At 36.8% G+C, this 27710-nt stretch overlaps 1 long non-coding RNA gene across 6 annotated transcripts; it reads right to left on the reverse strand.

Annotated features, from left to right (window-relative positions):
• Window positions 1-807: 807 nt before the first annotated feature.
• On the reverse strand, window positions 808-27710 carry LOC110704666. 6 transcript variants are annotated; one of them, XR_002507987.1, is made up of 6 exons: window positions 24330-27710; window positions 24137-24237; window positions 2392-2430; window positions 2245-2283; window positions 2106-2139; window positions 808-1325 (listed from the first exon to the last, which is right to left on the reverse strand). It is a non-coding gene; the product is annotated as an uncharacterized LOC110704666 (long non-coding RNA). The 6 variants fall into 6 exon arrangements; XR_002507988.1 differs by lacking the exon at window positions 808-1325 and adding an exon at window positions 1334-1891; XR_002507986.1 differs by lacking the exon at window positions 808-1325 and adding an exon at window positions 1334-1898.

Consider the following 27710-nt stretch of genomic DNA (forward strand, 5'->3'; position numbering starts at 1 on the left):
ACATAATGAAACTACTATCACTACTACCCAGATTAGATTTCAGATTTATCAACTGAAATATCATCAAGTTTAGGGTTGCAAAAAATGATACATGATAAGATGAAGGGAGGAGTGAGAATGTGAGTGATTTGGGAGCAAAATCTTGAAGCAGAATCTTGAAGCAGCAACACAGCACCCAAGAGCAGAGGAAATAGCAGCAACAAGCAGGAACCAGCACACGCAATAACAGATCAGCAACTTATCAGAAGCAAGGAATAATATAAGCAGAAGGGACTCAACAGGAACTTATTTTTGTTTTTCAAAATTGCTCTCAGATTTACGTTTATCGTATCATCACTGAGCAATGGTTGTTTTAACTTAAAACTTGAAAAATGCTGCCAGCAAGTACATATACATTGAAGTCTCAACATAAATGACAAGGGCAACGATGATTCAAGAAAAATTAAAACAGCAAGCATAAGAAACAGCAGCAACAAAACAGCAGCAAGCATAAGAAACAGCAGCAACAAAACAACAGCAGCAACAACTCAGCAGAGACAACAACCAAAAGGCAAAAGCACTACCAGCAGGCAGCAGCTCATAACAAGTTCAAGCAACTTCAAAATTATAGCTTTTGTTTTTTTAAAATTGCTCTCAGATTTACATCACTGAGCAATGGTTGTTTTAATAAAAACTTGAGAAATGCTGCCAGCAAGTACCAAAATACATTTAACTATTTAAGTCTCAACATAAATGACAAGGGCAACGATTTTAAAAGTCTTGAAAAATGCTGCCAGTAAGTCTGAAAATAAATGACAAGGGCAACGATTTTAAAAGTCTTGAAAAATGCTGCCAGCAAGTCTGAAAATAAATGACAAGGGCAACGATTTTTCAAGATAAAATAAACCACAATGAGACACAAATACCAGTTATGCAGATGAAGCACTTTCGGCTTCAATCTCTTTACCAATAAGGAGGACGTCTTCCTCAACATCCGCTTGATAACCACGACACCAATTTTGGGTGGTAACCAATGCCTCAACATTCTTTGGCAAAAGTTTACCCCTATATTTGTTCAAAATACGACCACCCAAACTAAAAGAAGATTCAGAGGCCACCGATGTAATAGGAATGGCCAAAACATCCCTTGCCATATTAGCTAAAATAGGAAGAGAAGAAGCTTGAGATTCTCAATACTTGAGAACGTCAAAATGTTTCCCTTGAATTGATAGTGCCGGTATTACTAGCATCATCAACCGGGAGTGGGACAGAGGCAGCTTGAGAGCTAACAGTATCAAAATTTGATTGCCTCTCATAGTCAAATTCATCATACTCGCAAGACATGACTGAAAAAAAAAACAGCATTTATAAGTACCAAATTAAGTGACAGATTCTACTAATAGTGAGCAATTAAGCATGCATTGTCTCATGTGACTGACATATGTGTACATTTTAAGTACTAACTTTAAGCCAACTTTAAGCCAATCATACAAGTATACATTTTAAGTACATACAAGTATACTAACTTTAAGCAGAATAAGATTAGCAGAATGGGAACTTATTGAAGAAATTGTGTAGCTTCTAGATAATACAATTAAGCACCTAAGAGAAAACAAATATTGTAGTTAATTAGAGAAAATAAGTTAACTCAATGCAAATGCACATATGTAGTGCTACAATAAGTAAAATGAACCAAATTAAGAAAACAGAAGTTGTTCCTTCAACAACAACAACACCAACAACAAAAAATAAAATAAAATTAACCCACTCTCAAAACAGCTAGCATCAATGTAAATGCCAAAACTAATTCTCATTCAACAACACATCACAACATTTACTGATTACTATGGCCACTCTTCATTAGCATCCTGCTCACAGCTGCCAAAATACTCCTCGTCCTTCTACCACCCCCCTAATTCCTTATTCAACAGAAATGTCAATAAAATTTACGTATCAAAAAAAAAAAATCACAAAATATACATTGCAAAACAAAAAATGAACAAAAGAACTAGAACTTTCAAAAAAAAAAAAAAAATCAGAAATTATAATTTACAAAATAATAAATGAAAAAACAGAACTTAGAAAAAATAATAGGAACTTAGAATGAGAATGAAAAATACAAATACCTTATATCGTCCGTGAGTAGAGAATATGAAAGATCTACAAAAAAAAAGAAAAAAAAAATTAAAATTAAAAAAAACAAAAAAAAGGCAGATAAACTCATAAACCAGAATAAATAGAACTTATAAAAAACCAGAAAAATACCAGAAAAATTCGAAGTTTGAGAATATCCAGAAAAAAGATCTACAATAAACCAGAAAAAACAGAACTTAGAACAAAAAATAGGAAATTAGAAGTTTTCAACAAAAAAAAAAAATCGGAACTTAGAATGAGAATGAAAAATACAAATACCTTATATTGCCGTGAGTAGAATATGAGTATATGACAGATCTACAAAAAAAAAAAACAGAAATTAATCAATTCGGAATAAATGAACAAAAGAATTAGACCTTCCAAAAAAAAAATCTGAAATTTTAAGACTAAATGAAAATATCAGATGAGGAAATGAGAGTTTCATAGGCGTGAGAACTGAGAATTTGAGAAAGCTTGAGAGATTCAGATGAAGAGGGAGATAGTTAGGGTTAGGAGGTTAGGAGAGAGAGAGATGTTTGAGAATATCAGAGAGATGAGGAAATGACAAATGAGGCGTGTGTGCTAGTGAGTTTTCTCTAGGTTTAGTTTTAGGTTTTACTTCTTCTCCTAATCTAACCGTCCATTTTTAATCTCAGCATCTCACCGTTCATTTTTTTTTTTGGTAGTAATAAAGGTCTGGTTCCAGAATGTTCATGCAACATGCCAGCTTTATCAACGGTCTTATTTTTTTTTTCGAGACTTTTTCCTTTTTTTATTAAAATATATTAATATATTATTATTATTTTTTTTTTTTTTTGAAAACTATTATTAATTATTTTATTATTTTGAGGTTACTATAATTATTATTATTATTATTATTATTATTATTATTATTATTATTATTATTATTATTATTTTGAGGTTATTATTATTATTATTATTATTAGTATTATTATTGTTATTATTATTATTATTGTTAGAATGTTAGTATAATTTTATGTTAATATTCTTTTTATAAGTATTATTATTATTATTAATATTATTATCATTATTATTATTATTATTATTAATAATAATATTACAATATTACTTATAAATTGTAAGAAACACAAATGAAACAAAATTGAAATTAATTCAATATGACATAATTAATGACTTAATGACGTTAATGTACATCAATATCTAACATCTCTATGTATAAGTGTATAACTATATATATGAATATATCAGTGAGTCTGTGACTTTAAATATAATAAAATAATAACTTAATAAGTAATAAACTAATAACTAATAAGAGTATAAGACTAATAAAGTAATAACTAATAAGTAATAAGTAGTAACTAATAAAGTAATGAAATCTAACTGTTGTTTTTCATGGGCATTCAATCTAACCGTTGTATATTTGACCATTTGACTATTTGACTATCTGTACATTAGTATTGCTCTTGCATAATGATTTCATCACCACTTTAGTGATTTCGTCATTTCGTCCATTTAACTTATCAAGTTGTTTGAATTAGTAATCTAAACAAAGTACCAAACTAAATAAATAATTCATTTAATCTCGTGTAAGTGTGTAACTTATAAATTATAAGAAATGCAAATGTTTGGAAATTGAAATTGATTCAATACGATATTGACATATTGTTAATGTATATGTATTATGTATATACTTATAAATTGTAAGAAACACAAATGAAACAAAATTGAATGAATTCAATATGACATAGCTAATGACTTAATGTACATCAATATCTAACATCTCTATGTATAACTATATATATGAATATATCTGTGAGTCTGTGACTTTAAATGTAATAAACTAATAACTTAATAAGTAATAAGAGTATAAGAATAAGTCTAATAAAGTAATAAGTAATAACTAATAAAGTAATGAGTAGTAACTAATAAAGTAATGAAATCTAACTGTTGTTTTTCATGGGCATTCAATCTAACCGTTGATTATTTGACTAATTGTACATTAGTATTGCATAATGATTTCATCACCACTTTAGTCATTATGTCATTTCGTCCATTTAACTTATCAAGTTGTTTGAGTTAGTAATCTAAATAAAGTACCAAACTAAATAAATAATCCATTTAATCTCGTGTAAGTGTGTAACTTATAAATTATAAGATATGCAAATGTTTGGAAATTGAAATTGATTCAATACGATATTGTTAATGTATATGTATTATGTATATCATATGGTAGTATGGTATGAATGTACGATTGGTATCATAGTATCATTGGCTCATTGCCTCATTGAATCATTGGTATGTAAGTAATTAAGTATGTAACTATGTAACTATGTACGTATAATCGATAAACATATATGTTAAAACTTAAAAATTAAAACATTTGTTGATCGATCTAATTGAGTACTTGTACTTCCTTAATTATCGATTTATTGTATTCTAAGTATCAACTCATTAAATCATGGTCATGACGCGATCTTTAAAACAATCATGATTCATGAATTCATGACCCAAACCGCTTATAAACCGAACCGGCATGATCCGAACCGTTTATAAACCGAACCGACATTGGACTGGGTAAACCCGCCCCTAAACCGGCCCATTTCAAACCGAACCGACATGATCCGTACCGTTTATAAACCGAACCAACAGTGACCAGGGTGAACCCGCCCCTAAACCGACCCGTTTCAAACCAAACCGGCATGATCCAAACTGTTTGTAAACTGAACCGTCATCAACCTGGGTAAACCCGCCCCCTAAACCGATCCGTTTCAAACTGAACCGGGGTGATCCGAATTGTTTATAAACCGACAAGTTTATGACCCAAACCAAATTTAAACCGTAAAGAAATAAACCGAAACCGAACCGACCCGTGACTAACCGAAACCGAACTGACCCATCAGCTAAATCAAATCGTTTCAACCCGAACCGCTCCAAACCAAAACCGACTCACACCGAGGTCAAACCGAACCGCCAAACCGAAGTCCCACCCCTATGTATATATTATGTTTATATATGCTTGAATTGTATGATAGATGCATGTTTAGGATTTCAAATGTTGCGATAGTTAATTAAGTTCACTTAAATCAACCAACATAGAAACCCTAGGTCCCTATAATATTGAGCCAAATTTGCCATTCCAAGAACGACACTTACCGAACTAATGCGCGTGGTGATGGGCTACGCCAAAGCGAGGCATCACCGCTTCCCTAGGAACGTAAGGTATACTAGGTATACAAGTCGTCTTGGTTAAGCTCAACGATATCAGTAAGGAGTCCTTAAATGTCGTGGCAATGGAGATAAAATGTCAAGGAAGCATTAGATGCGACGTTTTATCGAACCAAGAGTAGCTTGGAGCTATTAGAAATTGGATTGCTTACCCTAAAATATTAAGTGTTATGACACACCAAAGCATGCTTAATCACTTTTTGATTTTTGGGATCTTGGAATCATTTTATTCTCACCTAAAAGGGACTAATGTTAATGCGTGGATAAAATGCACAATAAGATTGAAAATTTGCATGAACGCTTTAAATTTAAAACTTATTGGTTTATGAATGGTTTTTCGTTTCAAATTCTTTCAATTGTAGAAACATGTCTGCAAATAACTCAAACAACCAATTTTCATTACGCTCAATTCTCGACAAGGAGAAGTTGAGTGGGCCAAATTTTCTTGATTGGCATAGGAACTTGCGTATTGTTCTTATGCAAGAGCAAAAGGAATACGTCCTTGATGAGGAAATGACCGACACTCCCAATGAGGAGGTCACTCAGGCTGCCCTTAACCGATGTCAAAGTGCCAATCAAGATGTCAAATGCATCATGTTGGCCACTATGTCTCCGAACCTTCAAAAGACTTTCTTTGAAAAGGAGACGACTTTTGAGATCATTTCTGAATTTCAGAATATGTTCCAAGAGCAAGCTCGAACCGAGAGGTTCGAAACCCACAAGCACATCCTTGAGAGCAAGCTCAAGAAAGGTGATAAGCGCACTTTAGGGCGCGCTTTAGAGCATATAATAGGATGATTTAGGACGTATTTAAGACCGTTTTGGTCGTTTATTGCCTTGTTATGCTTATATCCCTTGTATTACGTGCTTCACGGGTTTCGGGTTGTTTTTGATGTGTTTTCAGGTATAATTGATCGAGTTTAGTCGGGTCCCGAGCCATTCGTACGTGATCGAGCCAACCTTGGTCGTATACGGGGAACTAAGGGGTTTTTCAAGAGTTTACACAAGATGCACAAGTAGCACAGCCGTGCCACATTTGGCACGCCTGTGCCAGGCAGCCCCAACAATTTTGACCAGGCAACACGACCGTGTAGAGATGAAGCACGGCCGTGCCATTTTCCGTGCCAAGTCAGGCCAGTGCCCGTGTCAGCCAATTTCCATGCCCGTGCCAGATTCAGCACGGCCGTGCCAGGCATTAGCACGGTCGTGCCAAAATTGAAGATATTGCGGATCAACTATTGCCATGTTTGCACGGCCGTGCTGATTTACGAAGGGCAGCCTGCGCAATTGCTTTCTAAATTAAAACATATATATATATATATATATATATATATATATATATATATATATATATATATATATATATATATATATATATATATATATATATATATATATATATATATATATATATATATATATATATATATATATATATAACCCTATTATGAGGGTTAAGAACAGACAGGTTTTCAGAGAGATGTTGAGAGTACTTCCGTAGTTAAGGTTCCATAGTTTTCTTAGATTTTATTCTAGCAAATTCATAGTTAATCAGATTCGAGATACTCTAGTTTTCCGGATTTTATTCAAGGCAAGATTAATTGGGATTCTTTGTATTATTCATTGACATCGAATATCAAAGTTCCAATCTTTTGCATTGATTCGCATCGATATTGTTGGTATTATTAATTCTTGTTTATTAATCAAGCTTTATTATTCCTTAATCAGAATTCATGTTTAGATCTATTATGCTTTTAGAATTCATTATTGCTTTGATTATGAATATGTGTGAGTAGTCTCCTAGCTAGGGTTTTGGGATGAAACCCGGCCTAGGTAATCTATGTAATTGAAGGTTGATTTTGATAACGGATTGTGATTAAATTGATTATATGCGATTGCATGTTAATTCATTATAATAGGAGTAGCTAACCTAGAATCTTGAATTTGATTGCATGATATTCTTGATTTGAACAAGAGATTGTGAATTGATTATTTCATTGTTGAATGTGGTTTGATTGTGTATCGAGTAATGTTAAGTGCATGAGAAATCCAAGCTTAGTATTGTCCGTTGTCTTCCTACCACATGATATTGATCAGACATATAGTCTTTGCATATCCCGTTTGCCTCTGTGGTTCCTTGTTGCTTAGTTACCAATGGTTAGGCGGATTCCCGTTCTCCCTAGTGTCTTAGTTTATTGATTATTTCATCTTATTAGTAGTATTTTAGAACACCATCTTCCATTGATTTCGAACTAGCTTAGGTTTTAGGATTGATTAACAGTTACTCCCGTTCTTCGTGGACCGAACCTTTATTTGCCATTATACTGGTTATAAGGTGTTCGTATAAGTATTATTTGATTAAGAGTTAGATTGTAGCGACCGATTTAACGCTTGTCAAAATGGCGCCGTTGCCGGGGAGCGGTGTTTGATAATTGCTTTTTGATTTCTTGAGTCTAGTTCTTAAAACAAAAATACAAAAAGATTTTTCTTTTTGGCTACACTTGTAGCCCTGCTATTTGATTGGTTTGGTTAGTGTGTATGCGCAGGTCTAAACAGGGAGAGTTAATACCCTTCGATCCTGAAATCGAAAGGACTTTGAAAAGCAATCGAAAATCCCGATCAAAATCATCAAACTCTCAAGGAAAGGAAACCGACCCAAGCACACAACCAGTTCCAATGACAGAAAATCAGCCACCACCATGACCTCTTAAGGAGTTGGGAACTCCCGGGGCATATAGAGCTTCAAGTGGGATTGCTCCACCCACCACTCAAGCCAATGACTTCGAGATCCGGCCGGCCATGATCACCCTTATCGAACGAAGGCAGTTTAGCGGTGCCAAGAATGAGAGCCCTTTGGCTCATCTGAACGAGTTTGAGAAGTACTGCAACACTATTAAAGTCAATGGGGTGACTCAGGAGTTCGTGAGATTAAAGCTTTTCCCATTTTCACTCATCGGGAGAGCTCTCAAATGGTTAGAGAAGGAGGTAAAGCCAAATACTCTACACACTTGGGATGATGTCACGACAGCATTTTTGGGAAGATTCTATTCTCAAAAGAAGACGGTCGATGCTAGAGCCTTGATTCAAGGGTTTCGGCAAAGGAGTGGGGAGTCGATCTATGAAGCATGGGAAAGGTACAAGGAGTACCAAAGAGAGTGCCCGCACCACGGAATTCTAACATACCAGGTGCTACAGATATTCTATGGAGGATTAAGTCCTCAAGGGAAAACCAGTTTGGATGCGAGAGCAGGTGGCCCAATAATGAACAAAACTGAAGAGCAGGTCATAGATATTATCAAAGATGTGGTACGACACCACATGGATTGGCAAGACGGTGAGCGAGATGTTGTGAACAAGAGTGGAGGAGCGGTCTATTCAGTGGACCACGTTAATGCCATTAGCAACCTGACATCTCAAATTACGAACCTCGGGAAGGAGATGTCAGCGATTAAAGCCAAGCTCGATTCCGTGCCATTGCAAGATCTTCCCTCCCAATCTAAGGGGAGAGGTATGAATCCTAATCCTTCCATTTCTAATATGCCAGTAGGATGTATTTTCTGTGAAAACTGTGGGTCTTATGATCATTATACTAATGCCTGTAATTTTGATCCCTCATATGATCCTAATAATAATGATGGTAATAGATATATAATAATGAACAGGTCAATGATATGTCTTATGATAACGGACCTAGGAATGACAATAATAGATATCTGCCACCAAATCAAAGAGGGAACAATTATAATCAACAAGGTAATAATTTTGATAACCAACAGCAAAACCAGTGGGGAAACAGGAACCAAAGGGACCAAAATCCCCAAGGATCCTATAATCAACATGGTAACTTTGGTAATCAAAATCAATACCAACAAAATGCAGGTAATCAGGGTAATCAAGGGCAATACAATCAAAACATGAATGCCAATAACAAGGGAAACTGGAATAACAACGGTAACAGGAACTTCCAAAATCAAAATCCCCAACAATCTAATGTGCATGGTTTCCGAGCTCCTAATGACAATTACTATGCTCAAGGACCACCGCAGAGGGCTAGTTTGGAGGAGATGATGGAAGCACAGTCTAAAATGTTCAACACTTTCATGGCCACCAGTGATAAAAAGTTTAGTGAAGTGATGACACATAATAAGATTCTTGAAACCCAGATTTCTCAGTTGGCTAGTGCTATAAAAGATGGGGTTGGAGTTTCAAAACTCCCGCCTCAAGGTATTGACCCTAAAAATTATGTGAATGCTATCACCACTAGGAGTGGAAAGACTTTGATAGGGAGCGATAATGTAATACCACCAAAGAGTCAACCTGTGACTCCACCTATCACTGATAATGTTGTAGAAAGTGAGGATGAGAGGACCAGAGAGAATGATAAAACTATTGAGGTCCCAAAAGAAAAGGAAGGTACACAAGTTAAAGAACCTAATCTATTGCAAAAACTTCCTTACCCCCATAAGTTCGTGAGACACAAGCTAAATGTCCAATTTGGTAAGTTTTTGGAGACTTTGAAACAAATTCACCTTTCTATACCATTCACTGATGCTATTAAGCAAAAGCCTAACTATGCTAGATTTTTAAAAGATATATTGAGTGGTAGAAGAAACTGTGAAGGGGTAGAAACTGTTAACCTCACTGAACACTGTAGTGCTATAATAATGAACAAAATGCCTCCTAAGTTAGGAGATCCGGGTAGCTTTTCAATCCCTTGTGCTATAAACAAAATGAATATTGAAAATGCTTTGTGTGATCTTGGAGCTAGTGTTAGTCTCATGCCATAATCCATTTATCAACGATTAAATATAGGAGAACTTCTTCCCACTAACATATCCCTTCAATTAGCCAATCGATCGATCAAATTTCCAAAGGGTAAGGTGGAAGATGTTCCCCTAAGGGTGGGGAAGTTTGTGATACCTGTTGACTTTGTGGTCCTAGATATGGATGAGGATGTTCATATACCTATAATTCTAGGACGTCCTTTCCTAGCTACTTCGGGTGCCCTTAGATGTAAAGGGTGCCAAGATTTCATTGAAAGTAGGAAAGGAGGTTTTAGATTTTGATTTAAATAAAACTATGAAATATCCTTGTTCTAATTCTGATAATTGCATGATGGTTGACACTGTTGATTCCATTGTCTCTGATATGCGTAACGAATTATTCTATACTAATCACGATTTTGAGTTGAATGAGAACAAGGAAAACAGGGACATGGAGGTGCAATTTCTAGATGCATTAGATGTGGCCACTGCAAAGGAGGCTAATGAAGCACCAAAGGTAAAGCTTAAACTTCTTCCAACACATCAAGGAAGGGTTTCCCCTATGTTTGTAGTACCTAAGAAAGGGGCAGTGACTATTGTCAAGAATAAGAATGGTGAGCTTATCTCCACTGCAATGGCAAGTATTGATTATGGGTAACCTGTAATCCATGTGTTGCGTCAAGCTAATGACGTTAAAGAAGCGCTTCCGGGAGGCAACCCGAGACCCAGTCAATGAGGTACTTTTCTCTTTCCCTTTTTGCCTTCTAGGTAGTCTCTTGATGCCTGACATTGAGGACAATGTCTACACTAGCTTGGGGGGGGGGGGTGAATAGTTTCCTTGTTGATTTTCCCTTGTTTTTCTTCATATTCCTATAATAAAAAAAACGAGTTTTTTTGTTTTGTTTTGGTTTGTTTTTATCTAACCTGTGCAGATATGAAGACTCATGGAGGTAGCATTAGGAGCTTCGCCGCATCTCATGTTGTCTTAGTGTGTTTTCAAGAATCATCCGGTGAAATCTTTCCCTTTTTCCTTTAGTTTTTTTTGTTTTTGTGTGCTTAGGATAGTTTAGTTTAGGAAGAAGTTGAATGGTTCGAGGATGTTTGATCGGTTCTAAAGAACCTGGGATCATTGATGTTGATATCAATTGATCACTTGTTTGTCGATTGGGATTATTATGTGATTTTCATGCCTCTTTATGAGCCATTTAGCTTGTTTAGATTACTAAGTTGTGTATATGTGTGTGATAGATAGGAAAAGCTTCTGTTATGAGGATGTGTAGTTTAGCTTATATGAGTTGCCTCATAGTCTTTTCCTATATTTTTGGATCATGATAAACTTGTCTAATTGCATAAACTTTTGGAATAATGCTCATATATGGATTTGAAACGTGAATGAATGTGTGTGGAATATCTATTTCTACTTAAGCCAGTGATGAATACACAGTTTGAGTCTATTGTTGATCATTGTAGACGAGTCTAGGCGAAGGTAGTTGGTTAGAACGTTGTTATCATGTGAAACTCTAAGCCATTGAATTGTGGTAAGATGGAGTCGCTTCCCATTTGTGGATTTGATCCCCTTAATTGGTAGTTGCTTTGTTTTTGAATCCCATGAGGTTTTATTGTTCTAGCCTTCATCATTCTTCTTGAGTGGCATATTTGGATCCTTGATTACGCATGTTTCGATCTTTGTGTTGACTTTTAGCTCCCAAGACCGACTTGACACTTTTAAGGGAGGAAGAGGGCACCTTTTTCATTTTTCTTATTCTTGTTCCTTTTGTTTTGTTACAAATTAATTTTCTTTTTACATCATCTTACTTGCTAACCATGTTGAGCCTTTAATTCCATTCTTGGTTACCCATGTTACAAACCCGATGGCCGATGTTTTACCAACCCTTAGTTGTGAAGCGTTTACCTCGCAAGGTTTGTTTGAGCTTATTGTGTATAAATCAAGAATAATGATCGATAGTTGGTTTGAGCAAGTTTGAAAGTGAGCTTAATTGTAAAGATGTAATATGAAAGTTTGTTATTCAAAAAAAAAAAAAAAAAAAAAAACGAGAAAAGCCGTCCGAATTGTGAAAAAGGCAAGGACATATAAATAAAAGCTTTGAAGTTTGAAAAAGGTGATTTGAGTGTGTATAACATAGAGAGTTTGGGATGTGTGAGAGTGTGATAAATGTTTATTGTGGAATGTGAATTGCATCTCTTGAGCTTTGTTTTTGAGAATCGTGATTCTTGCGCTTCATTTAGGATTTAACTCCACATTTTAAATTGTTTTCACCTACCTTACCCATTGCCAATACATTACAACCTTTTTAAGACCCTTAGACTTTAGAGGTGTTCGGTTTTCAAACGGTGGAGGGAGATACCTTTCAACCCTATGGAAAGATTATGCGTAATTAAGATGTCGGGGTACCTTTGTTACTTCCTCAAAATATCATTTTTTTTTCCGGTTCCTTCGAGGAATCACGAGGAGCCAATTAGGGTGGTGATTTGAGGCAAAAGGGGAGGACGTGGCTGTTTTGGTTGGGCTTAGAGGGAAGCATGATTCCTTTGTTCTCTATGCTTGGATTAGGTCTTGTTCACATTTTGATCAATGATACCTTGGATTGTGTGTCTCGTTGCTTGTTTGAGTGAGTTTTTATTCCATGCATGGTTGTTCTAAGTAGGATCCGTTGACTTTATTCTGTGCTTAAACTTGATTTATATGTAATGGCAATAGTTTATTTGATCTTGTGTGTGTGTTTATCCCTTAATTTTGCTCGAGGACTAGCAAAAGGGTAGCTTGGGGGGTTTTGATAAGCGCACTTTAGGGCGCGCTTTAGAGCATATAATAGGATGATTTTGGACGTATTTAGGACCGTTTTGGTCGTTTATTGCCTTGTTATGCTTATATCCCTTGTATTACGTGCTTCACGGGTTTCGGGATGTTTTTGATGTGTTTTCAGGTATAATTGACCGAGTTTAGTCGGGTCCCGAGCCATTCGTACGTGATCGAGCCAACCTTGGTCGTATACGGGGAACTAAGGGGTTTTTCAAGAGTTTACACAAGATGCACAAGTAGCACAGCCGTGCCACATTTGGCACGCCCGTGCCAGGCAGCCGCAGCAATTCTGACCAGGCAACACGGCCGTGCAGAGATGAAGCACGGCCGTGCCATTTTCCGTGCCAAGTCAGGCCAGTGCCCGTGTCAGCCAATTTCCATGCCCGTGCCAGTGCAAGATTCAGCACGGCCGTGCCAAAATTGAAGATATTGCGGATCAACTACTGCCATGTTTGCACGGCCATGCTGATTTACGAAGGGCAGCCTGCGCAATTGCTTTCTAAATTAAAACATATATATATAACCCTATTGTGAGGGTTAAGAACAGACAGATTTTTAGAGAGATGTTGAGAGTACTTCCGTAGTTAAGGTTCCATAGTTTTCTTAGATTTTATTCTAGCAAATTCATAGTTAATCAGATTCGAGATGCTCTAGTTTTCCGGATTTTATTCAAGGCAAGATTAATTGGGATTCTTTGTATTATTCATTGACATTGGATATCAAAGTTCCAATCTTTTGCATTGATTCGCATCGATATTGTTGGTATTATTAATTCTTGTTTATTAATCAAGCTTTATTATTCCTTAATCAGAATTCATGTTTAGATCTATTATGCTTTTGGAATTCATTATTGCTTTGATTATAAATATGTGTGAGTAGTCTCCTAGCTAGGGTTTCGGGATGAAACCCGGCCTAGGTAATCTATGTAATTGAAGGTTGATTTTGATAAACGGATTGTGATTAAATTGATTATATGCGATTGCATGTTAATTCATTATAATAGGAGTAGCTAACCTAGAATCTTGAATTTGATTGCATGATATTCTTGATTTGAACAAGAGATTGTGAATTTGATTATTTCATTGTTGAATGTGGTTTGATTATGTATCGAGTAATGTTAAGTGCATGAGAAATCCAAGCTTAGTATTGTCCGTTGTCTTCCTACCACATGATATTGATCAGACATATAGTCTTTGCATATCCCGTTTGCCTCTGTGATTCCTTGTTGCTTAGTTACCAATGGTTAGGCGGAGTCTTAGTTTATTGATTATTTCATCTTATTAGTAGTATTTTAGAACACCATCTTCCATTGATTTCGAACTAGCTTAGGTTTTAGGATTGATTAGCAGTTACTCCCGTTCTTCGTGGACCGAACCTTTATTTGCCATTACACTGGTTATAGGGTGTTCGTATAAGTATTGTTTGATTAAGTGTTATATTGTAGCGGCCGATTTAACGCTTGTCAAAAGGAGAGCCAGTCAGCCCGCATGTTCTTAAAATGATTGGGTTATTTGAGAACATGGAAAGGCTTGATGCTGGGTATTCAACCGAGATGGCAATTGACATCATTCTCCACTCGCTGCACAAAGGCTATGATTAGTTTAAGATGAACTATAATATGCACAGCATGGAGAAAACTCTCACCGAGCTTCATGGTATGTTGAAGCAGGCCGACCAAACCCTCAAGGATGAGGGGAAGCATGACATTCTCATGGTGAGAAAGGGAAAGCCATTTAAGCGATCGGGCAAGAAGAGAAGCTTTAAAGGGAAAAACTAGAAGAATTTTCTGCCTAAGTCAAGTGTTGCTAAGAGCGGCAAGGACAAGAAGGTAGCCTCTTCTAAATCTGATTCCGAATGTTTCTACTACAAGAAGAAAGGACATTGGAAGCGGGATTGCCTCAAATTCAAGGAAGATAAGAAGAACGACACTGTTGCTTCTGTATCAGGTATTTTTGTTATAGACTTAAATTCGCTAGCAAAACATAATGGGTATTAGATATCAGATGTGGCTCACACCTTTGTTCCAATGATTAGGGACTAAGGATAAATAGAAGGCTAGAGAAGGGAGAGGTCGAGCTTCGGGTCGGCAATGGAGCCAGGATGTCTGCTGTATTCATTGGAATTCTGAGTTTAACTTTGCCCTCTAGGCTTGTTTTAGAACTTGAAAATTGTTATCATATTCCAAGAATTACCAAAAACATTATTCAATTTCGGCGTTGGACGCCAAGGGATTTGAATTTCGAATTAAGAACAATAGTTGTTCGTTTTATTTCGATAATGTTTTTTATGGTACGCCATATTCAGAAAATGGTCTTTATGTGCTTTCACTAGACAAACAAGTTTATAACATTAATGATACCGCCAAAAGAGCTAAGACCATTGAGTCGAATGAAACCTACTTGTGGCATTGTCGTCTTGGCCACATAAACATCAAACGCATCAAGAAACTTCTTCATGAGGGTATTCTTGACTCATTCGACTTGGAGTCGTTTGAAAATTGTGAAGGATGTCTGTTAGGCAAGATGATAAAGCAACCATTCTCCAAGTTGGGAGAAAGGGCTAGTGACTTATTAGGTCTAATACATACGGGTGTATGTGGACTAATGAGTTCAACTACAAGGAATGGTTGTCGATATTTCATTATCTTCACAGAAGACTATAGTAGATATGACTATGTCTACCTTATGTCGAACAAATCTGAATCTTTTAAGAAATTCAAAGAGTTTCAGAGTGAAGTTGAAAATCATCTTGGCAAGAAAACATAGCACTTCGATCGGATCGAGGTGGCGAGTATTTGAGCCATGAATTCGACGATCACTTGAAAGAAAATGGTATTCTCTCAGAGTTGACACCTCCCGGAACTCCACAATGGAACGGAGTGTCCGAACGGAGGAATAGAACCTTGTTAGACATGGTTCGATCAATGATGGGTCTTAGTGAACTTCCTATCTCTTTCTGGGGACACGCACTTCTAACTGCGGCACTAACTCTGAACCGTGCTCGTCAAAAGCTGTCGAAAAGACTCCATATGAATTATGGACGAAGAAACCTCCACGGTTGTCTTTTCTTAAGATTTGGGGTTCCGAAGCATATGACAAACTTCACCCAAAATCTTACAAGTGTTTCTTTGTGGGCTACCCAAAAGAAACCAAGGGGTATTGCTTCTACAAAAAAATCCGAGAACAAAGTGTTTGTTGCTCATGATGGTGTCTTTTTGGAGAAGGAACACCTTTCTAAAATGACAAGTGGGAGGAAAATCGAACTCGACGAAGTTCGAGAGGTCGAGCAACAAAGTCAATCTGACAAAACTGACAATCAAAGTGCTTTAGAAGCAGCTAATGACATTGGTCGGAGTCAAACCGACAATGCAAATGCTCAACCTATTACCCTGCGTAGGTCACAATGGCCAAGATCTCAACCGGACAGATACCTTGGTATTGTCTTAACCGAAGATCAAGACTACCTAGTTATAGATGGAGATGAGCCAGCGACTTACAAACAAGCTATGCCGAGCCCCGACTCTGCAAAATGGCAAGAGGCAATGAAATCCGAGATGGACTCCATGTCTGAAAATCAAGTCTGGGACTTGGTTTATTTGCCCGAAGGTTACAAACCTATTGGTTGCAAATGGATTTTCAAGTTGAAAACAGAAAAAGATGGAAATGTATCTTTATACAAAGCTAGACTGGTGGCAAAAGGTTACAGAAAAATTCACGGAGTTGATTATGATGAAACCTTTTCTCCAATCGCAATGCTTAACTCCGTCCGGATTATGATTGCTGCATATTACGATTATGAAATATGGCAAATGGATGTCAAAACCACCTTCCTTAATGGGATTTTGGAAGAAACTGTGTATATGACACAGCCGGAAGGTTTTGTTGATCCAAGCAATGCTGGGAAGGTATGCAAGCTTAAGAATCTGTGATTCGATGAAGCCATTAGTAGGTTTGGTTTTATCAAGAATCCAGATGAGTCTTGTGTTTACAAGAAGATCAGTGGGAGTGACATCGCATTCCTAGTCTTATATGTCGATGACATATTACTCATTGGAAACAACACTATACTGTTAGAGTCTGTTAAGGGCCGGCTTGGTAAGTGCTTTTCAATGAAGGACTTAGGAGAGGCACGGTACATATTGGGCATCAAGATTTATAGGGATAGATCTAAGAGGATGATTGGATTGAGCCAAAGTACTTACATTGATAAGGTACTGGCACGATTCAACATGGAAGGGGCCAAGAGAGGGCACTTACCCATATCCCATGGCATAACTCTCAGCAAGAAGCAGTGTCCACAAACACCTGATGAGCGAGAGAGGATGAGTTAGATTCCATATGCTTCGCTTATTAGATCGATCATGTATGCCATGATATGTACTAGGCCGGATGTATCGTATGCCTTGAGTGCTACGAGCCGATACCAATCAGACCCAGGAGAGGCGCATTGGATTGCGGCCAAGAATATCCTAGAGTACCTGAAAAAGAACAAGGATAAGTTTCTAGTCTATGGTGGTTGTAATGATTTGGTTGTTGAAGGTTATATTGACGCAAGCTTACAGACTGACAGAGACGACTCCAAGTCGCAGTCAGGGTACATATTCTGCCTAAATGGAGGAGCGTTTAGTTGGAAGAGTGCTAAGCAAAGCACCACTGCAGTTTCTACAATTGAAGCCGAATACTTGACAGCTTCGGAAGAAGCTAAGGAGGCAGTTTGGATTCATAAGTTCATTAGTGAACTTGGTGTTGTACCCTCCATCAAGGGTCCGATAGACCTCTATTGTGATAACAATGTAGCTATTGCCCAGGGAGCCAAAGGAACACCACAAGGTCAAACATGTCAAGCGGCGATCTCACATGATAAGGGAATGGAAGTCCGAGGGTGAAATCAGAATTTGTAAGATTGGAACGGACAACAATGTAGCAGATCCATTGACTAAACCTTTCCCTCAAGTGAAGCACAACAAGCACGTTGATGCTATGGGAATCAAGCATGTTGGAGATTGGCTTTGAATTCCCTGTATATGTGTTTTAATTAAACTTGATGTGTTAATGTAAAACACTATGTTGAACCATTCAATTTTGGAGCAATTAAATTTTCAGCAAATTTATTATTACTTTATTTCTATTTAATTGTGGTTTAGAATTAAATAATGAGTCCATTCGCTTACTGAGAATATTCAAAACAGGGTATCAAGACCATGTCTTGGATAAAGAAACACTTGTTAAATGAACATTGAATATTTCAATCGAAAATTATCCCTAATCAAGGTCATTTAAACGATGAACGATTAATGACCACTCCAGATTAGTGTGTAGTATGATTTATAGCACCGTTTCTTGTGCTATGAGGACATGATTGTCATAAATCATTTTCACATGTACTAGTTTGGAACTGTACCGGATCGACCTATGAGAATACTTTAAGAGATATAAAATCGTCATAAGTATATTCCTCGTTATAGCTATCGGAACCTTTTTCCTCCCGACCATGAGTATTGCAAGTTCTCTTGTTTGAGTACTAGTCGTTTTGATGTTGTCAAATGTTTGCCGTAAATGGGGATTGTAACGACAACACTCACGCGACTAGGTCCTCTTAGTAAGGGAAGCTTACAGTACAAGACTGGGAATGTCCCCCTATTAAAAATAAGGAATATGTCTTTGTTGTTTACAAGGCCTCTCGAAGAGCGAGACTGTGAAAATGCATGGTCGTGCTCGCATGGATTTTAGAAATCATCTGCTTATTGACAGTCAAACTTGGGAATCGAGAAACACTTCTGGACGTAATAAGGATGACGAAAAATCTTACCTTATAGTTCATGAAGAGACATTAAGCGACATAGGAAAAGGGGCTATTCACTAATTGCATACTTGTTCGGAAGGACAAGTGGGAGATTGAAAGGAATGGTGTCCTTCCAACAAGTGTATTATTCAAATAGAGGGTTCGGAATTATTAGAAAGCTAATTCTTCAGTGAGGCCAAGTGATCGGAATGCCTAGGTGGAGGCCGCTTTCGATCAGTAATATTAATGCATAATTAATATTACGACTTAATCTTGACCGAACCCTTCGGGTCGCACCCCAATCGAATAAATGATCTGAATCGACGAATCAATCCGAAGGATTAGATGAGTCGTTAGAGTATTACGAACAAAGACGTCGGATATCGAGCTTAGAGCGTCGAGACCGAGCGTCGCAAGTCGAGTCGAATTTAGAATTCGACGAGACGTGGAATCAAGCAAGCGACAAGTTCGAGCCAAGCCGAGCCAAGCCGTAGCCTCGCATTGGCCTAGCCATGCGAGTGCTAGGCTAGGCGAGGTCACCAACCCATGCGTGTCATGGGTGCCTAGCATTACCTAGCACACGCACATCGCATGGCCCAAGCATCGCAAGATGCGTGCATGCATGTGGCTGTGCGTGCATGGCTGTGCGTGCTAGCATGGTAGCCCCAGCCATCGCATCATGCTAGGTAAAGCACCAAGCCCCTCGCTAGCCCGCAAGCATCGCAAGGCCAGCAGCACGCAAGTGCTTGCTGGGCATTGCTATCGCAAGCATCGCAGGCATGGTGCCTTGCGTGCTTGCTAGCATGCTAGGGCCTAGCGCCCAGCTCTTCGTAGCCTCGCACCAAGCAAAGCACTCGCACAGCACACGCATCGCAACAGCGTGCTGTGTATGCGTGTGTGTAGCTTAGCGTGCTTGCTAGCGAGCATCACATCGCAGCGATGTATGCGTTGGCTGGCCGTGTGGCTGCGCATGTGCGTGGGCAGGCTGGCCAGCAGCGCTGGTGCTAGGCGCCAGCTAGCAGCCTTGGCAGCCAAGGCAGGCTGCCAGCCTACCATGTGGCTTGGTCAGCCGGTCAAGGAGGAGACCAAAGATGGTTGGTGCTTGGCTTGGGGAGCAAAGTGATTTGGTCCCCCCCTTGGGTGGTCCTTACCTACTCTTTCCCTCGTTGTGACACTTGGAGCATGTTGATTGCCTTGCATTTTTATTTTGTTTTTGATTAAAATAAAATAAAGGAAAATGCAAATCTCCCACATTGATGGGAGAATGGAGAACAAGTCTCCATTCTTATAAATACCCAAGTTTTGGGTTTGGGAAAAATCACTTGAGTTGAACTAAAAAGGCATCTCCTTTGTAAAGTGAGAAAATCTTAAGTTCGTAATACTCTAGTTTTTATTGATCAAGTCCCGACTAACCTTCGGGATTAAGACCATTCGGGTTGGGTCGAGGGTGCGAGCCGTAGGAGGCCGTCGCACTTGCGAGGCTCGAGCTTTGAATTAAGAGCTCGTGAATCGAGTGAAGCACGCGTCAAGGGTAAGAATGTCTTTTCTCATTCTCTCTCTTATGTTGTTAATTATGTGATTAAATATTTAGTTGCTTTGAGCGGGTCTTGGGCGGGTTTCTCTTCCGCGTAGCGTTGGACGCTACAAAACCCAACATTTTTAACTTAGTTAATACATGTTTTATTAATTGTATTGATTGAGTTGAGTTTAGAACTTTTAAAGTTTATCATTCCCAGAAATAATTCACATGTGCACCTCAATTGAATGAGCATGTGAAGGTCACTTTTCAAAGGAGGGTTGCAACTCGCCTACGTGACATGTTCTATACAGTCACACACAAGATGAATGGCGCCAAGTAAGGCTGGCTCAATGAGGAAATCCACAAGAAGATGATGGACATTGTTGCCATAGATCCGACGTATAAGAAGAGGTTGGCCCAGAATAGGAAGAACAGAAGGGGCGGTTCGATGGAAAATGTGGCCGAACCAACCCACTATCAGGGTTCTATGTCAGTTGTCAAACACGCAAAAAGGATGGTAAGTTTGTTTAATAGGCAAGTAAAATAGAATGCATTTGTGTATTACAATGTAATGAAGGTGTGACATCTATAACGATGATTTTCTGCATGTATAATCAAAGGCGGCGAAGAATAAAGGCCAGCTACCAACAGCTCCTGAGCTTTTTCTAAAGACGCACTGCAAGGATGTGCCTGGAAAGGATCAGTGTCAGTCAACACCAAAGCGAAGCAAATTGCGGTAACAACTTCAATATAACTTAGATTCCAAACTTATTTTCTAAGAAACATTGAAAATGGGCAAAGTGTAAGTCACCTAGGCCATATTTGGTTCTACTTTGATGAAAATGGTTCCCAAAACTTAGTTACTTTGGGTTTTTTTTTTTGGTCATTTCAAGCCCTATACACCAAAAACTACCTATCATTGACATGTTATGAGAAAGAAAGAGATCATTTGCTAAGAAACATTGAAATGGGAAAATTATAAGTCACCTAGGCCATATTTGGTTCTATTTTGATGAAAATGGTTCCTAAAACTTAGTTAATTTGGTTTTTTTTTTGTCATTTCAAGCCCTATACACCTAAAACTACCTATCATTGACATTTTATGACAAAGAAAGAGTTCATTTGCTAAGAAACATTGAAAATGGGCAAAGTAGAAGTCACCTAGGCCATATTTGGTTCTATTTTGATGAAAATGGTTCCCAAAACTTAGTTACTTTGATTTTTTTTTTTTTTTTTTGTCATTTCAAGCCCTATACACCTAAAACTACCTATCATTGACATGTTATGAGAAAGAAAGAGTTCATTAAGAAACATTGAAAATGGGCAAAGTATAAGTCACCTAGGCCATATTTGGTTCCATTTTGATGAAAATGGTTCCCAAAACTTAGTTACTTTGGTTTTTTTTTGTCATTTCAAGCCCTATACACCTAAAACTACCTATCATTGACATGTTATGAGAAAGAAATAGTTTATTTGCTAAGAAACACTGAAAATGGGCAAAGTATAAGTCACCTAGGCTATATTTGGTTTTACTTTTATGAAAATGGTTCCCAAAACTTAGTTACTTTGGTTTTTTTTTTTTTTTTTTTTTTTTTTTTTTTTTGTCATTTCAAGCCCTATACACCTAAAACAACCTATCATTGACATGTTATGAGAAAGAAAGAGATCATTTGCTAAGAAACATTGAAAATGGGAAAAGTAGAAGTCACCTACGCCATATTTGGTTCTATTTTGATGAAAATGGTTCCCATAACTTAGTTACTTTGGTTTTTTTTTTTGTCATTTCAAGACCTATACACCTAAAACTACCTATTATTGACATGTTATAAGAAATAAAGAACTCATTTGCTAAGAAACATTGAAAATGGGCAAAGTGTAAGTCACCTCGGCCATATTTGGTTCTATTTTGATGAATATACTTCTTTAAACTTAGTAAGTTGCTCCTTTTCATATGTATCTCTTGTAGGAGGCCTACCAGAAGAAGGTTGAAAAGGCAAGCACTCAAGGGATTCGGAAGAGTCCGAATGAGTTGTACTGGGAGTCCGTGGGTGGTCGCAACAAGAAGGGTCATGTGAAGGGACTTGGCCGAAGTGCAGAGCTGTACTATGGTAGCCAGATGGGTCGAGTTTCCACGTCTTCACAGCAGTACATGCCTTCCATTGTTTCTCAGATGCAGGATCAGATGGAGCATAGGGTGCAGGCTCTTTGTAGTGAAATCCGAAGTGAATTGGAAGTCGAGATAGAAGCCCGACTTGAAGCCCGAGTTGAAGCAATGGAGAGGAGAAACCAGGAGAAGTGGGCGAAGTTTATGAGTAGTCTCCCCAGCAACACATGTTCCACCATTCAACCTCAGCCTCAAGACCCCAGGGATGACCCGGGTAATGGCGGATTAGGGCAAGGTACTCCGGCTGTAGCTTAGCTTTAGTTTATGTAGTATGTACATGTACTTAATTTGCATACAATGTATATTTTATTATATATATATATATATATATATATATATATAAATATTTTTGTAATTAAATCATTAATTTAATTTTATCATGAATTAGGTTCAGGAGGTATACGTTTCGATTGGGGGAATTTCAAAAAAAAACAATAAATTTATTAAATTAGCAGGTGAAATTCTGACGGAATTTTTGATGGAAACTCCGTCGGAAACTCCTTTTGTTGCGACGGAAAAAATATCCGTCGGAATATTGCGACGGATTTTCAGATGGAAGATTCCATCGTAAAGAGTGTATTTTCCGAGGGAAATAAAATCCTCGGGAGATTTGCGACGGAAAAATGCGTCGTAAGTTTCAGACGGAATAAAATTCCTTCTCAACATTCAGAAATTCCAACGAAAAATTCTGTCGGAAAAGTAATGCTTTACGACGGAATATTCCGTCGAAAGAGGGTACCTAACGACGGAATTCAGTCCGTCGGAATGTTGCGACGGATTTCCAATTTAAGTCAAACCAAGGTCCGACAGATGTATTTCCGTCGGAAATTCCGTCAGAAATCGCCTTTCCGACGGAAATTCCGTTGGAAAAGTGCAAATTTCCTACAAAAGCTTTTGCGACAGACCATTCTGACGGAATTCCGTTGAAAAGTCGATTTTCGACGGAATTTCAAGTTATTCCTACGAAATTTTTCCGTAAAAAAACGTTCTATTTCTAGTTGTGACATGACATTCACTATTATCAACAAGTATAGGGTTACCTTCTACAAAATTCGAGCAATTTCATCTACAAAATTCTCTATTTCATCTTCTACAAAATTTTCTATTAAGTATAAGGTTACCTTTAGTTGAATTGGATGATTGTGCGGTGCCACATTTTAATGTTTGAGGAACAACTTGATTCATGCTTGCACTTTCTCTCTCCTTGTTCATTAATGGCGCTTGAATTTGTTTTTCCCCAAACATGCTGTTATCATCATCAATTCGAGCAGTTTCATCTACAAAATTCTTTGTTTCATTTCTATGATTGTGCGATTTAGATCGAAATCACCTAACAATGGAGTTTCAATTTGCCTCTGTTTTTGTAGAAATTCGTGGATCAGATTACTGCAATTTGAGGTATTGAAATTTGTTGATGAATTCTCCATTGATGATCGAAGCCCTAAGGTACTCGTTTTCGTGATCTCTCTGCATGTTTTCACTTTCTCTCTCCTCCATTTGTTTTGTGATTTCTAAATTTGAGGTCAATTTTCGCGTATTTTTTTTTCGGAATTAAAAAATAAAATAAAAAATAAATAAATGCTCGCACGCGTGCCGTGCCGCCGGATTTACAATATTTTATTGTAAACCGGGGGCATGCAAAACTTGTTTCAAATAAGAGAAGAAGAATTTTTCGGACAGCTCAAAGAACACAAATAGATTTAAAAAAGGGAGATTGAGAAATAAAATAGATAGAGGCAAAATGAAAAAGGATAATACATATTGATGACCTGATTGTGCCGCATTAGAATAATAGTAAGCCTCATACATTCACCATTTCTGGGAAATAGGAAGGATTTCCTGTTGGGTACATTGACAGAGAGTTCCCAACCTGCTTAACAAAAATAAAATGCATTATTAACTCTTCTCTACCGAATAAAAAAATGACACCTAAAAAATACAGGTGTTACAATAAAACTTCACCTGAGCTGATTTTGGTAGTTCATTCTGACCAGTTAATGGCATAGTTAACCTAGGAAATACCCAAGACCTAGCCAGTTTTGAGTCGGAAAATTGGTGCCATTTAATCCAGGTTGTTGCATAATGACGTTTGGTTTTGAAGCTCCATTAGCTGCTTGAGCAGCTGCAGCCATAAGAAGACTTGGTTGCTGTGCCAGCATAGCAATTTGCTGTTGATGAAGAGCAAATGGCTATACCATGTCTAATTGCATGTCAACCATATAAAATATTATTACTAAATTTAGAGTCAACTATATAAAACTCGATACTCGACACATATTGCAATTCCTAAAGACAATCCAACTTAACTAAATACAAGTATAGTTAAAGATCATAATAATCAAACTCATACTAAGAAAACCGTTCACAATCTTCACATTCAAATATATCAAACACACAACATAAAGATGGTAGAAATTACCTTCCAACGTTACCCACATAATTCATACCCCATTGCAGAACCTGCATAATAATGCTTTACCTGATATACAAACAAAATGCACAGCTAGCAAAAGAACATTAAGCCCAATGTAACTAATATGCAATATAAGATTGAAGCACCAAATAAGATACCATTGTTTACAAAAGCTGACAACTGGATTATTCACATTTCCTAACCATCTTTATCCTTTTTTTCTTTTTTTAATATAGTTTATAACACTATGATTATGCATTTTCAAAATCCTGTCTAAATAACAAAACACTTATCATTGGCAAACACAAGTTCACTATTTGTTTTGCCTATCCTTAAATCTAATTGTACTCACCAGCCAAGTCAAGAATATACCAACTCCATATACAAAAACAACAAAAGCTTTTGTAAACAATGGTATAAGATACCTTCAGCAACAAAAGCTTCACATCATATACGAGGGAACGGCAAAACAAATTTAAACTGATTAACATGATTACAAAATGATAAAAGACTTACCATCTCATGTTGATCCCTGGTGTTGCTATCTTATAAAGAAGAGCCATATAGGTTTAGAATTTCCCTGTTCTATTCAACATAGCATATGCTAGTGCTCCCATTGACAAAAGATGATGAAGCACTTGTAAAGATGAACTACATGGTTAAAACATACGTCTTTTCTAATTTTAGAAAGAACATGATATTAACCAATTGGTCTCCCATATTTAAGCATTTGTTGCTTTTTTTGAGCTTAGCAGATGTAACTAATAAGCTACCTTAAAATTTCACTACTACATCAATCTAAGGTGAAAAATAGAGTTAAGGTATTACTTACATACTCCATTCCACGTAAAACATGATAAAACCAAAATATCATGGCACTATCAGAAAGGAAGTACCCAACATAAATCTGTTAATGTAGACAAGACAGAGAATTGCAATTCTACATAACATAATTGGCAAGAACTTAATATAATCAAGTTGATGCACTATATTGATAATGCCGAGAACCCCAAAATTGATTAATCCAAAATTAATTAGAGAGTCTGTCATACTTCTTGACTTAAAATTGAAACAAAAGGACCCCAAAATTAATTAGAGAGTCTGTCATATTTCTCGCTATTTCTTGACTTAAAATCGAGCCCATAGCTCCATTATTTCACTTCCTAATTACATAATCTTATCTTTTTCTTTTCCTTAAACCCTCCAAAACCCACTATCATTCTTATCTAATAAGTTAAATAACCTAAGCACATGAGCTTGAACAATGGATGAAAAATGTGGAAAACTAAAAGAAATCAAACCCAAGTTGTTGAAGTTTTTCAATAAAAATCAACCACCAAAGAATGTAAAGTCAAGTAACAAATACTCCTCCACGAAAGCAAGGGTAAAGTGACATATATTTTAGATAAATTCAATATTTTTGATCAATCCTTACCCAATATAAAAAATTCTAGCTTTTTCAAAACCCCAAACTTTGTTCGATTGAATATTAATTGAGGCAAAACAAAAATTTTAAAAACTAATATTCAAAGTTTGATTACTGGAATGGCACAGTCAAAGGCCTAATTTATACTCATACATGTAATTACTTTGTAATTTAGAAAATCGAAGCCAAGGATTTCTAAGTTTGGACTGCAATTTCACAGTAGAGTTAAGGTAATAATGGAGTGTTTTCTGGAAAAAATTCATAACTTCACTCAATTATTTGATCAGTCTAAGAAATTCACATAAAATTCTTCACTTAATCAACGTAATTTGCACATAGCTAAAGCTAGCAGCTAAATTATTCGTTTTAATATTTCATAACTTCAGTAATTAGAAAGTTCAATAATCCATCTAAGAACCCTAAATTGATTATGCAGGAAATTAAATTAAACACTATATGAAATTAAACAAACGCTACCTTGGAGAACAAGCTGATTCAATGGAGGAAAGCTCAGAGTTTGCTTCAACGCCGACCGAAATCCTCAGCCGCCATAGAAGCAACATAACTCAAGATAATGTCTTAACACTTTTATTAGAACATTAACGGAAAAAATGAGAATCTGGAGAACGGAAAAAAAAAAATTGAGGAATCTGAAAAAACGAAATTGCATGGGAATGGAGATGGAGATGGTAAAATCAGAGCACAACTTCAATGGTGGAGATGGAGAAATAGAGAGCAGGAGGAGAGAGACAGAGAAAAGAAGATTTTTTATTATTATTTTTTCTTTTTTATTTTTTTTATTTTATGAAAAACGGAATAAATGGAAGAGCTTGAAATCAGGAAAAGAGATGACAGAGAAATAAGGGGAAATGTATGAAATAGAGGAAAATAGGGAGAAAAGTAATTTGGTGACTTACCAAATAAAATGAAATTGCACCCAAATGCTAGAAACCCAAACCCTCCCAGTTTTGCAAATCTTATGAACAGTGATATTCATTGACTACACACTCAAGTAACTATTCCTTTCATGTTTGACAAGTTCCTCTTTTTAATGGGTACGGATAAACCCACTTTTTTACATTCTCTTTCTTACTTTATATTACACTCACAAATATTCTTCAACAATTTCTTAAATTGTATATTTAATTATTTATAGTACGTGAGTAGAACATAATAACGAAGTTAGTAAATAACGATTGCTGGACTTATAGTAGTGTATTCATGAAAATTCGGCTAATACATCCTTTTTTTTTTCTTTTCTATACAGATAACAACCCCTGATGATCTACTACTTGTAGAGAGAATACCGAATCTAAGATCAAGCTCTTAAATATTATTTAATTGTCTTAATTAATATCCATCTTGAGCCTTCTTTAATCTCATGTCTTGGGGTCCTTTTCAAGTGTATCCTTGTCTCCCAATGCCAATGGGATTAAGGCTTTTGATATGGTGGTGATTGTTGATTTGTTTACATGCAAATTCATATGAGTACGCATTGGCCTCA

Source organism: Chenopodium quinoa, unplaced genomic scaffold, assembly GCF_001683475.1.
Source record: "Chenopodium quinoa cultivar QQ74 unplaced genomic scaffold, ASM168347v1, whole genome shotgun sequence".
Classification (NCBI taxonomy): Eukaryota; Viridiplantae; Streptophyta; class Magnoliopsida; order Caryophyllales; family Amaranthaceae; genus Chenopodium; species Chenopodium quinoa.